The following is a 15,031-nucleotide window of genomic DNA, read 5'->3' as shown; positions in this document are numbered from 1 at the left end:
ATATAGATTCAAGAAAAATAAACAATGCTACATAGAGGATGAGGAAGGAGTAAGTGATGACTCTAGAGATGAACCGACAGAAGACTTTGCTAGTGCATCCGATAATGGAAAGGAATGGGTGTTCTATACTTTAAAGGAGGATGAGTCAGTATTGGCTATCACAAATGAAGAAAAGGCCCTGGCAGCAAAACTTGAAGATAAGGATGAATGGGTAATTGATAGTGGATGCTCACACCATATGACTAGAGATAAAAGAGAATTTATGTCACTACAAGAATATAATGGAGGTCAAGTCAGATTTGGAGATGACAAAGCATGTATGATCAGAGGTAGAGGTATTATTTCTTTGGATGACAAGCATAACACTGATAATGTCTATTATGTAGAAGGTTTAAAGAATAATCTTTTGAGTGTTGGTCAATTGGTTGACAAGGGTTTCCAACTTCAATTTAAAGATAGAAAATGCAAAATTATTAACAAGACTAGTTTGGAGATTGCAATCAGTATTCAGACTGGAGGTAATATCCTTCACTTGAACACTGGTAATAAGACATGTTTGATTTCTCATATTGATGAGAGTTGGTTATGGCATACGAGGTTGTGTCATGTTATTTTTGATTGTATTGTTAAGATCAGTTCAACTAAGGCAGTTAGAGATATACCTAGGATTATGAAGCCTCATAATCCGAGATGTAAGGAATGTCAATTGGGAAAGAAAGTTAAAAGTTCTTTTAAGAGCATACATGATAAATCTAATGATGTACTTGATTTGATTCACACTAACTTATGTGGTCCAGCAAGGACTGGAAGTTTTCAAGGTGATGGGTATTTCATGTTGATTATTTATGACTATTCTAGAATGATGTGGGTGACTTTTCTTAGGGAGAAGTTTGTTGCCTTTGAGAAATTCAAGATATTTAAGGTGAAGGTGTAGCGTCCTAAAATTGTGACACTTGCAATTTCGACTGCATTTCGGTCTTCACGATGGCGACTCAACACGCAACCTGAATGGAGACCCCGAAACTTGCTCACGACACCAAAAACTGCATTTTTCAAGCACCCTGGCCTGAACCTCCTTGCACCCTGCTGTCCCGGGAGGTGGGACCAGAGCGCCCAGCGCCCTGGTCCCTCAGGACCAGGGCGCCCAGCGCCCTGGTCCCCAGGACCATGGCGCCTAGCGCCCTAGTCCCTGGGTCCTATTTTGGGCCCGGTTTCCTATGGGGTATCAGGTCTTTTTGTTTGCAATTTGGAAATTATTGTTTCCTGGTCGGCCTAAGGTCGGGAAAATCAGTCTATTAGCCCTAATTGACAAGTATATAAACTACATTTTCTCTCTCATTTGGCATATGAGGAGGATATGTGTACACAAAAGCGTGGAAACTATACTCAAGCATTCAAGCATTCAAGCACTTGATCATTTCAAGTCTCCATTCAAGGCTAAGTGTTGCATTCAAGTCAAGGATTCAACCATTGAAGAGGAGACCACTTACTACATGCTACTACAACAAACAACAACATCTAAACCTTCGCACATAAGGATACAAACATCCTTAGAACAAGGTATTAGTACTTGTTTTACATTACAGTCATTTACATTTACAGCACTTGCTCATTTCTTGGTTAATTCCAAAACCGGGGTTTGACCTAAAGGCAAACCCCTAATCCCTAACCCCCCAATCGTCTTCGCTTTTCTGTGTGTAGGTTGCAGGTACGTGGCTGAGATTGAAGATCTGGAATCCTTGTGCAGAGACGAACAGATCCCACTTCGTTTCGCGGATTTTTCGGAGGACCGTGGCGCCGGGCGCCATCGTCCCGACAACTTTTGCTCAAATTTGCAGGACAGCGCCGTATCGACATTTTACTGCTAATTCCAGGTCCGCAGCTTCATCCTATATCCCTAACTCAGTTTATAAGCGAATCTTTATGACTTTCTATGCATTCCTAGCTTAATTTCCTTAACAACATTCTTTACAAAAGAGGGTAGCCTTGCTTTCCTAACCCTTGAAATTCATTTAGCATCCAATCTTACATTGTGTGGGATTGGATCTTATGAGTTTCAACCTCTCTTTTGAATGTAAAGTCTCTCCCCTAAGTGAAAACCATCGAATCCTAGCGAACCTCCCTTCTCTCTCCTCGGAGTTGGAAGAGGGGAGACCAACTAGGGTTCGATTGCGATTTTCCGCTTTACAGAAGGTTGAAACAAAAACTGGATTGAAAATCAAATGTCTAAGATCAGATCATGGCGGTGAATTCACTTCTCATGAGTTTAATAGTTATTGTAAAACAAATGGGATAAGGAGACATTTATGTGCACCTTGGGCTCCTTCGCATAATGGAGTAGTGGAAAGAAAGAATAGAACCATTTTGGATGCAGCAAGATCTATGATGATGGAAGCCAAATTGCCTCATATCTACTGGAGAGAAGCAGTGAGTACAACAGTCTACACATTTAACATAGTTCACATCAAAGGTGAAACTGGTAAGACCCCTTATGAATTATGGTTTGGACATACACCTACTGTTAAATATTTCAGAGTTTTCGGAAGTAAATTATATATCAGAAGAGATGATTGTATTGGAAAGCTTGATCCTAGATGTGATGAAGGGATATTTCTTGCTTATTCAATTCAAAGAAAAGCATATAGATGTTATAACAAAAGATTACAAAAAATTGTGGAGAGTGCTAATGTGAAAGTGGATGAACAGTACAAAAATCAATCTGTATCATATGACACGGAACCGGCTGTGGAAATGATCATAACAGAACCAGCAATACCTCAATCGGTACATGAATCTGAGACAACTACACCAGCACAATCATAAAATTCAACTATGACTGATGATTAGAGCAGTGAACCTGAAGTTTAGAAGACACCAAGGTACGTAAGATTAAATCATTCTGAAGATCAAATTATTGGAGATAGGAACAAGGGAGTTATGACTAGAAGAAAACTGGAAAATGATGAGGTATGTCTTATTTCTCAAGTTGAACTGGCAACTGTTATTGAAGCTTGTGAGGATAAACATTGGTTAAAGGCTATGAAAGATGAATTAGAACAGATAGAGAAGAATGAAACTTTGACTTTAGTTCCCCGGCCTAAAAATAATAATGTTATTGGAACTAAATGGGTTTTTAGGAATAAACTGAATGAGGATGGTCAAGTTGTAAGAAACAAGGCTAGATTGGTTTGTAAAGGATATTCTCAAATGGAAGGAATTGATTATGGTGAGACATTTGCACATGTACCTAGAATTGAAGCTGTTAGACTATTTCTTGCCTATGCAGCTTATAAGAACTATAAGGTTGATCAAATGGATGTTAAATATGCATTTTTGAATGGTGAACTTGAGGAAGAAGTATACACTAAGCAACCTGATGGATTTTCACTAACAAATGATAAAGATATGGTTTGCAGATTGAAGAAAGCTTTATATGGATTGAAACAAGCTCCTAGAGCTTGGTATGCAAGGTTGGATAAATATCTTTTGAAGCTTGGTTTTACTAAAGATAGTGTTGATAGTAATTTATATTATAAGATCACTGATGACGATGTTCTGATTATTGAATTATTTGCCGATGATATCATTTTTGGAGGAGAAAATAAATCATGCATGGAATTTGCTAACAACATGAAGAATAAATTTGAAATTTCCATGATTAGTGAGATGAGATTTTTCTTAGGTTTGCAGATTACTCAAACTAACAAAGGCATTTTTATCTGTCAAACTAAGTATCTGAGGGAATTGTTGAAGAATTTTGGTATGGATAATTCCAAACCGTCAGTACTCCTATAGTGACAAGTGAGAAATTATCTATCAAGGATACCTCTACACTGGTAAATTCGACAAGGTATAAATCTATGATTGGTGGTCTGTTATATTTGATTCAGACTAGACCGGATATTATGAATGTAGTAAGTATTGTTTCAAGATATCAAAGTGATCCTAGATAAAATCATGAATATGCAGTAAAGAGGATATTTTGGTATTTACAAGGAACAACAAAATATGGCTTATGGTATTCTAGGAATGATGACTTCACTTTATGTGCATATACGGACTCCGATTGGGAAGGAGAGACTGATGACAGGCAGATCACTTCTGGTGGAGCTTTCTTTCTTCGAAAGAAATTGGTTTCATGGATATGCAAAAAATAGTCATGCATTTCTTTATCTACTGCAAAAGTTGAGTATGTTGCAGCAGCTACTAATTGCACTCAGGTCTTGTGGATGAAGCAAATGTTGAAGGATATCAGGGTAAATTGTAGTGAACCGGTAGTTATCTACTGTGATAACTCTACATCTATTGATATGTCTAAGAATCCAGTATTTCACTCTAAGAATAAGCATATATCAATAAAGTATAACCTTTTGAAGGACAAGGTAGAAGGAAAGGAAGTCAAATTGGTTTATGTGAACATTAAATAACAAATTGTAGATATATTCACTAAACCACTGTCTAAGGAATCATTTGAATATTTGAGAGATAGGTTAGGGGTTTCTGCCCCTCTGACAAAGACTTGATTGATGCAGTTTGTCATCAGTCTGACATGCATTATCAGAGACATTATTCATATCGGTACTGATGAGTGGTGCTACTACTCAGGGGGAGTAGTTAGCTTTGAGATTTAGAGGTTTTTATTCTTGCTTTGATATTTTTGTCAGAATTCTAGCATTGATCTCAAAGGGAGAGAGATAGTGATGTGAAAAATTGGGGAGAGATAGTAACTGGGAGAGATGGTAATGTATTCAAAACCTTATAGAGATATCATTCACTGGGGGTGAGTTATTCAAAAGATTGTTGGTTGTCTTCCATAGGGAGAGACTTGTTTGGCATTTCTTAGTACTGAGATGTTTTTCACATCTAGTATTTTTATCGATGCCAAAGGGGGAGATTGTTGGCATTATAGATGAATTGATTATGTGTTGCATTGATATTTTGTCATTGATGTCAACACTAGTTGATATGGTTGGTTATCAACACCGATAGACGGGTTTTGGTTACCAGTAGAAGATCTAGTGTTACCGGGAGATGAGACTATCTATTGGACACTTTCGACATGTTTGGATCTATGGAATATGTTTGATTTCATGTGGTACGTGCTTCTAGAGCATGTCTTGGTCAGATGGTATTGACTTGGTAATCGGATGCTATCATACACTCTGGTAAACCCTTATCGACATTGGCTCAAGGCTTAACTAACAGAGCTTTGACTTAGGAATCTTGATAGTATGCATAAGTGGTGTTGGTGCAACCTCTAGATGGATTTCAGGATGTTGAAGAAGTTCTTTGACTGTGCTTCAACTGCTTGAAGACATTTCTTTGGCATGGTGGACTCAGAATAGGTCTAGTACCTATCTAGGTTATGGACCGGTATCATGTTAACGTGTACTCTACATGTTATCAAGATGTTTTGGGATGTTCTATGGATTTGTAATTATTGTTTTGGTCTTAAGCCGACATGGCATATCATTGTAATATGGATTTATGTATTGATCTTATTGTAATATCTTTTAGGTGGCCGATCTAATTGGTTTTTGGCCTTAGGGTTTGTATAAATAAAAGGTAGAAACTCTTTGTAAAGTATCATGGTTGTGGAAAAGGTCATGGTCAAGGTTTGTAATGTGTGAATATTATAATATCATTCAGACAGAGGAGTTGGTCGATCATTGGTGATTAAATTGGATTCAGAAGAGGATTTAGTCCTCCGACATTGAGCTTAACCAAGACTGTAATCAAGCATGGTAGATACTATCTTTAGCAATTCACTCTATTGGATTTTTGTCCATTCTTCTTGTGGTGGTTTTAACCTCTGTAGTAAGTGAGACTCTTTTGTAATGAGTAGTACGCTCTAGGCAGTGTGCCTTCCTGCATGTGTAGGCCCCTCATTGTAACACATATTTTCTATAGAAGTATCATCTGACTATGGGTAGGCTTCCCACCGTGGTTTTCCCTTTTTCATTTTTTCCACATACAAATCATGGTGTTATGTGGTATGGTTATTTTGCATTGATTATCTATTTATTTGTTAAGTTGCATTATTTACTGGTATTTATTTCTGCTTTACCGGTACTTAATCTGGTTAAAGGTTATTTATTGGATTAAATTTTATAATCTATTAACAACCGATTCACCCCCCCTCCCCTCTCAATTGTTCACCGGTTATCCTAACAAGAACCAAAATCCAAACAAAAGGTTTTGAGGCATTGAAGAGCCTCTTTAATATTTTGTCCATCTCAATAAGCACGAGAAAAGAGAAATCTACAAAATACCCATTACCCAAATAGTTAGATGATAAAGGAAGATAAATTTGTCAAACCCTTTGAGAGGAGATAAAATTTGCCAACAAATATCTGGGTATGTGCACCAAAAAGTGGCCATGGAGAAAAAAATGTGTTTTAAACCTTTCCAAACATACCAAAATCTCCTTTGACTTTTTGTTTGGGTCGGCCAAAATTTAAATTTGGTTTGGTAATATCCATTAATATCGGATATCCAATTTGTGAGGTCACTATTGTGATGTCATACTTTTTTCAAATCAGATATCCGTTTTTCTCAACATAAAAAGTATAGTTTAGTAAAATGAGCATAACTTTTGTGTTTCTTATCAAAATTTTGATTTTTTATAGGTGTTTGGAAAGGTAATTTAGAGAAATATCAATTGGATAAGGTAGTTTTATGATATTATAGACCAAAAATTAATTATAATAATTTGAAGTTAGTCCTGCAATTTTAAAACTTTAAATACTTACAAATATTGCATACAAAGTCTCATTTTTTTCCTATCGCCTCCTTTATCTATCACTTGTCTATCTATACTTATATAAATATTTTTTTATCTATCTCTTTCTTCTCTAATTATGTCACTTATTTTTCTCATCTCATCTAGATAAATAAATTCCCAAGTTACATGCATCTCTTCATATATCTCCATCTTTCTATTCCTATCTCTCCCTCTCCCACTCCATCATTGCCACTCTTGATTTCTATATTTCTATGTAATAATCTCTCTTCTCTCTATTTATCTCCCTCCTCTACCTTATCCTACCTATACTTATATATTACTTGTCTCTATTACCTCCTTTCTCTCCCTATCTTGTCCCCTCTATCTCTATATCCCCATAGATCTATCTTCATGTATATTTATATCTCATTATCTCTAAATGTCACTTATTCACTCCATCTCGCCCTCCATTTGTCTTGCTCTCTCTACCACTTTCTATCCATGTCTATCTATATCTCCATCTTCACATCTCCATCTCTTTCCCTATCAATCTCTCTTTCTATATGTTCCTCTATCCTTATATATCTTCCTCTATACATGATTAATCTACTTCGTCGTCTCTTCCTCTATCCCCCTCTTGAAGTGTCTTTCCCTTTCTCTATCTTTATCTCTTTATTTACTCCCTCTTTATATATCTTTGTCCCTCTCCCCCGATCCTTCTCTATAGTGCTTTATATATATCTATATCTCCCTCTTTCTCTCTCTCCCTCTCTATCCATCCCTATCTATAATCTCTATCTCTCTTTCTCACTCTCTTGCACTATCTATATCTCTATCTATCGATATTTCTCTTCCTTTATATCTTTCTATCTCTTCCTTTTTTTATCTCACTCTCTTTACCCTGCTCTATCCATTTTTCTCCATCTCTTTATATATTTATCTTTTTCTTTACATCTCTCTTTCTCCATATCTATTCATCTCCCTCTCCCTTTATCTTCATTTTTTATCTCTATCTTCCTCTCTCCTTTTCAATATCTAGATATTTCTACCTCTTTCTATCGATCCTTGTCTATTAGCTTTTATCCCTCTCACTTCATACTCCTTAATATATATATATATTTATGTCCTTGTCCTTTAGTTCTTCTCCCACTCTTTAGCTCTTCATCTCTCTTCACCCTTATATCTCTCCTTATTTAAAACTTAGTACATATGGTCTCCTAAGGGGTTACATGGTATCCTAAGGGGTCATAGAACACCATATAACCCCTTAGGACACAATATGACCCCTAACGACACCATATGGTCTCCTAAGGGGTCATATGGTGTCCTAAGGGGTCATAAAACACCATATGACCCCTTAAGACACAATAAGACCCCTAATGAAACCATATGGTGTCTTAAGGGGTCATAAGACACCATATTACCCCTTAAGACACCATATTATGGTGTCCTAAGGGGTCATAATACACCATATGACCCCTCAGGACACCATATGAGCCCTCATGACACAATGTGGAATCCTAAAGGGGCATATGGTGTCCTAAGGGGTCATAGGACACCATATGACCCATAGCACCATATAGTGTCCCAAGGGGTCATATGGTGTCCTAAGAGGTCATGTGGTGTCCTAAGAGGTCATATGACACCATATGACCCATTAGGACATAATACGACACCTAAGGGGTCATATAGTGTCCCAAGGGGTCATAGGACACCATATGACCCCTTAGGACACCATATGGTGTCCTAAGGGGTCATATAACACCATATGACCCCTTAGAACATAATAAGACCCATAACGAGACGATATGGTGTCCTAAGGGGTCATATGGTGTCACGAGACACCATATGAGCCCTTAGGACATAATATGACCCCTAACGATACCTAAGGGGTCATATGGTATCCTAAGGGGTTATATGATGTCCTAGGAACCTTTAGGACACAATATGATCCCTTAGTACACCATACAACCCCTAACGACACCATATGATGTCCTAATGGATCGTAGAACACCATATGACCCGTTAGGACACAATATGACCCCTAACAACACCTAAGGGGTCATAGGACACCATATGACCCCTAACGACATTGTATGGTGTCCTAAGGGGTCATAGGAAACCATATGACCCATAACGACACAAAATGATGCCTAATGATACCTAAGGGGTCATATGGCATTCTAAGGGGTCATAGGACACCATATGACCCCTTAGCACACCATACGACCCCTAATGACATCATATGGTGTCCTAAGGGGTCATATGGTGTCCTAAGGTGTCATAGAGCACCATATGACCTCTTAAGACACCATACTATGCATAATGACAGCATATGGTGTCCTAAGGAGTCATAGGACACCATATGACCCCTTAGGAGACCATACGACCCATAACAACATAATATGGTGTCCTAAGGGGTCATAGAACACCATATAACCCCTTAGAGCACCATACGACCCATAATGACACCATGTGGTGTCCTAAGGGTAATAAGAAACCATATGACTCCTAACGACATCATATAGTGTCCTGAGGGGTCATAGGACACCATATGACCCCTTCAGACACAATACGATCCCTTAGGACACAAAATAAACCCTAACGACACCTAAGGGGTCATATAGTTTCCTAAGGGGTCATAAAGCACCATATGACTCCTTAGCACACCATACGACCCCTAATGCCACCATATGGTGTCCTAAGGGGTCATAGAACACCATATGACCCCTTAGGACACCATACGACACATAACTCATATGGTGTCCTAAGGGATTATAGGACACCATATGACCCCTTAGGAGACTATATGACCCATTACAACACCATATGGTGTCCTAAGGGATCATAGGACACCATATGACCCCTTAGGACACCATATGACCCATAACGACACCATATGGTGTCCTAAGGGATCATAAGACACCATATGACTCCTTAGAACACAATATGACCCCTAATGACATCATATATTGTCCTAAGGGGTCATAAGACACCATATGACCCCTTATGACATAATATGACCCCTAACAACATCATATAGTGTCCTAAGGGGTCATATGGTGTCCTAAGGGGTTATCAAACACCATATGACCCCTTACGACACTAGTAGACCCATAACGACACCATATGATGTCCTAAGGGATCATATGGTGTCCTAAAGGGTCACGGGACACCATATGATCTCTTAGGATAGAGTATGAACCCTAATAAAACCTAATGGATCATATGGTGTCTAAGGGTCATACGATGTCCTGTGACCCCTTAGCACATCATACAACCCCCAACAACACCATATGGTGTCCTAAGGGGTCATATGATACCATATGACTCGTTAGGACACAATATGACCCCTAACAATACCTAAGGGGTCATATGGTGTCCTAAGGGGTCATAGGACACCATATGACCCCTTAACACACCATACGACCCCTAGTGACACCATATGGTGTCCTAAAGGCTCATAGAACACCACATGACCCCTTAGGACACCATAAGACCCATAACCACATCATATGGTGTCCTAAGGTGTCATATGGTGTCCTAAAGGTTCATGAGACACCATATGACCCTTTAGGACACAATATGACCCCTAACAACACCTGAGGGGTCATATGGTGTTCTAATCAGTAATCTGATGTCTTGTGGCCCTTTAAGATACAATATGACCCCTTAGCTACCATATAACCCTTAACGATGCCATATGGTATCCTAAGGGGTTATAAGATGCCATATGGTTTCCTAAGGTGTTATAAGACACCATATGACCCGTTTGGGCACAATATGACCCCTAACAACACCTAAGGGGTCATACAACACCATATGAACCCTTAAGAAACAATATAACCCCTAACGACACCTAATGGGTCATATGGTGTCCTCACTAGTCATATGACCTCCTATGACCCCTTAAGACAAAATATGACCCCTTAGCACACCATACAACCCCTAACGACACCATATGGCATCCTAAGTGGTCATAGGACACCATATGATCTGTTAGGACACACAATGACCCCAAATGACACCTAAGGGATCATATGTTGTCCTAAGGGATCATATGGTGTTCTAAGGGGTCATAGAACACCATATGACCCCTTAGGACACCATATGAAACATAACAACACTAAATGATGTCCTAAGGGGTCATATGGTGTCCCAAGGGGTCATAGGACACCATATGACCCCTTAGGAGACCATATGACCCATAACAACACCATATGGCATCCTAAGGGGTCATAGAACACCATATGACCCCTTATGACACCATATGATCCATAACAACACCATATGGTTTCCTAAGGGATCATAAGACTCCATATGACCCCTTAGAACATAATATGACCCCTAACGACATCATATAGTGTCCTAAGGGGTCATAGGACACCATATGACCTCTTGTGACATAATATGACCCCTAACAACGTCATATAGTGTCCTAAGGGGTCATATGGTGTCTTAAGGGGTTATAGAACACCATATGACCCCCTAGGACACCATAAGACACATAACAACACCATATGATGTCCTAAGGGGTCATATGGTTTCCTAAAGGGTCACGGGACACCATATGACCTCTTAGGACATAATATGACCCTTAACAAAACCTAATGGATCATATGGTGTCTAAGGGGCCATACAATATCCTGTGACCACTTAGGACACAATATGACCCTTTAGCACACCATATAACCCCCAACAACACCATATGACATCCTAAGGGGTCATAGGACACCATATGACCCCTCAAAACACCATATGATCCCTAATGATACCATATGGTGTCCTAAAGGCTCATAGAACACCACATGACCCCTTAGGACACCATAATACCCATAACAACATCATATGGTGTCCTAATTAGCGATATGATGTCCTATGGCCCTTTAAGATGCAATATGACCCTTTAGCACACCATATAACCCCCAACGATGCGATATGGTATCCTAAGGGGTTATAAGATGCCAAATGGTGTCCTAAGGGGTCATTGGACACCATATGACCCCTTAGGAGACCATATGACCCATAACAACACCATATGGTGTCCTAAGGGGTCATAGAACACCATATGACCCCTTAGGACACCACCTGACCTATAACGATACCATATGGTGTCCTAAGGGATCATAAGACACCATATGACCCCTTAGAACACAATATGACTCCTAATGACATCATATAGTGTCCTAAGGGGTTATAAGACACCATATGACCCCTGAGGAAACCATACGATCCATGATGACACCATATGGTGTCCTAAGGGGCCATAAGATACCATGATATGACCCCTTAGGACACAATATGACCCCTAACAACACCTTAGGGGTCATATGGTGTCCTCGGTGGTCATATGATATCTTATGAACCCTTAGCACACCATACAAACCCTAATGGTGCCATATGGTGTCCTAAGGGGTCATAGGACACCATACGACCCATAATGACACCATATAGTGTTTTAAGTGGTCATATGGTGTCCCAAGAGGTCATAGGACACCATATGGCCCTTTAAGACACAATATGACCCCTTAGCACACCATGACCCCTAACAACATCATATGGTGTCCTAAGGGTTCATAGGACACCATATGACCCATTAGCACCAATATGACCACTAACAACACCTAAGGGGTCATATGGTAAAGTTAGAAGTGAAGATGGGTATGACAAAGACATGGTATTTGGGGAAGAGAGAGTTGAGCGTAATTAGGGATTGAGAGGAGAGGAGGGATGGGAAAGTATCAACAAAGGGAGAGAGGGAGAGAGGGAGAGATGAAGAGGAAGGTTCAAAGAGAATGGTATATAGAGAAGGTAATTAGGGGAAGGGGAGGGGGGAGAAAGAGGGAGGGAGTATCAACAAAGGAAGAGGGGGGGAGATGGGGAGACAGCCCCCTGATTACCCTCTCTCTAGTCCATCTATTTATGGCCAGCCTTAAACAGCACACACTAAGCCTTTGACCGCTTAGGTGGCTGTGGGCCCAATCTTTTCACGGACATTCCATTCCCATCCATTCCGTCCAAATAAACGTCACCGTTAACTTTTGAATTCGAAGTGTTCCTGCCTGGAAGTTTCACGGTACGCAACAAACATGTTTCCCTCTACATCAGTTTTTATTTGTAGCGTACTCCCTGCCTGTTCCAAAATGGGAACTTGGGAACAGGATAACGGAGGGGTATATTACAGCCGAAAATGCTCTGGTAGACATGAACGCACAAATGTGGAACCATAGACAAGGCACGTGAACCGTTTGACATAATACCCCAAAGAAATGTGGTCTCAGGAAAAGCTATGATTGGAGGATATGCAGAAAGTGCGTCTGATGCAAAGCGTTTAGATACTTCCAACTGAATGCGATTAGTAGGTGCAAAGCTTTGCCAACAGCCCCCCACCCTCTGCGAAAATGGGAGCTTTGGAATAGGGTATGGAATTTTGCCACGCGGTGTAGCTGCAATTGCCCTTGCAGACATGTATGCAAAATGTGTAAGCTTAGACAAGCCCAGATCGAACTGTGTAAATTTAGGGTTGAATCAAAAGATTTAAAACTTATTCCTTTATAAAGATCAGATCATCTTACCTTCTTAATGCTTTGGCAGTGGTCCTTACAAATTTCTTTTATATAATTACATCATTATTTTTTAGTTTTTTTATTTTCTGTTATATGTGCAAGAAAACTATTATCTATCATTTATTAGTTGTTTCTTTAAAATTTTCAGGTTTGATATGTTGGTCTTTTAATATAAATTCAAAAGATTAGTTTAGGTTATTCATTTTATTATAAACAACTCATTGATTAGCCATTTCTTGTATTCTTTTATTATTTGATTGTTATTATTATTTGTTTCTGTGTTTTATTATTTTCTTAAAATTTAGCTTTTAAATTTGGAGAAAGAGAACTACACATACAATTCACATTCAAATGTCCATTAGTTTGTGTTTGTGCAACACACTTTTAGTAAAAACAATAGAGGTTATTTTTGTGATCACATATAACATTCAAAGTATGAGCTACCAAAATTTAGACAAAATATCTGTATTCATCAATTAAATATAGATTGATAAATAATAATTCATGATATTTGTTTTGCCCTTAATTTTATGGAATCGTTTTATTAGTCAAAAAATATGAACAATTGAATATAAGTTTTGGTTCAGCTTTGTCAAACTCTATGATAAATGCTAGCTATTGTATATGATAATGAGTGCTTTGAAGGGGACATGTGATCAAATGTAAATAAAATAGTTTCTTAACTTTTGGGTCTCTCAATTTCTATGGAAGTAATACTTTCTAAAGAGGTCTACTATGAATACAATTTATTCCCAAAGATTGAAGGATTTCTTGGATATTGATTAACTTGGTTCTTTTAATGGTATGACTCACTTGGAAATGACTTTTGAACTATCCCATATAATTTAGATTTTACACTAACTTATTTAGCCTTCTAATTTCAAATTTCAAGAATGATTATACCAAATATTTAGGTAATTCTAGTATTGATACATGTGATGCTTTAGTTGATCCAACACAAAAGAACTTGTTACAATAATCTAGGATATTTTTCTCCCATTGTCATGAGATTTCTATGAAGTTTGAACTGAAACAAGTTTCTACTAAAATAAAATAGTTTCTCTATTGATTTTGTAGTTGCAAGACATTATGAGCGATCACCAACTTCTTTGATCAATCAAAGATAAATTTTATTCCTCTTGATTGAATGAATGAATTTATGTGGACCAATTCTTCTTTGCAAAAAAATAATTGGAAACTTGTGAAAGGAGGCTAAAGGAAAGCACCCTCAACTATAGTGCATCACATTCATGTGGCATTCACCATTTAATAGTGTCAATTTAAGCTAATGTACTTTTATTGGTCATTACCTTAGTTTTCTTCAAGTTGGATTACAAGGAATGAAAAAGGCTAGCTAATGTGTTAAAAGAGTTGACCCTCATTAGTATACATTTTTCATAGGGAATTCATAAGCCTTTCTTTCAATTATTCCTCATGAGATGGATGCGCTTTCCCAATCCTTCCTACATATTATTTGAGATTTAGAGCATAGTTTTCCATATGAAGTGTGGTGCTTACAATGTTCCATAATTGTATCTCAATGGGCCTAATATTCTCCTTATCAAATCTCAAAGTAGGATCACTAGTATGAATGCCTTTCATTTTTGTCCAAGAATGCTATCAAGTGTCTTATAAATCTCTCAAAGGCTTGAAGAGTTTATCTTAGCATATCTTATGATTTGTGCATTAGGTGACATAAAGGAGAAATCATATTTGCAAGTGCAAAAAAGTTACAAAAAGT

This window comes from Cryptomeria japonica, chromosome 4 (genome assembly GCF_030272615.1).
Source record: "Cryptomeria japonica chromosome 4, Sugi_1.0, whole genome shotgun sequence".
Classification (NCBI taxonomy): domain Eukaryota; kingdom Viridiplantae; phylum Streptophyta; class Pinopsida; order Cupressales; family Cupressaceae; genus Cryptomeria; species Cryptomeria japonica.
The sequence above is the reverse complement of the archived record's forward strand: the minus strand, read 5'-3'. Positions refer to the sequence as shown.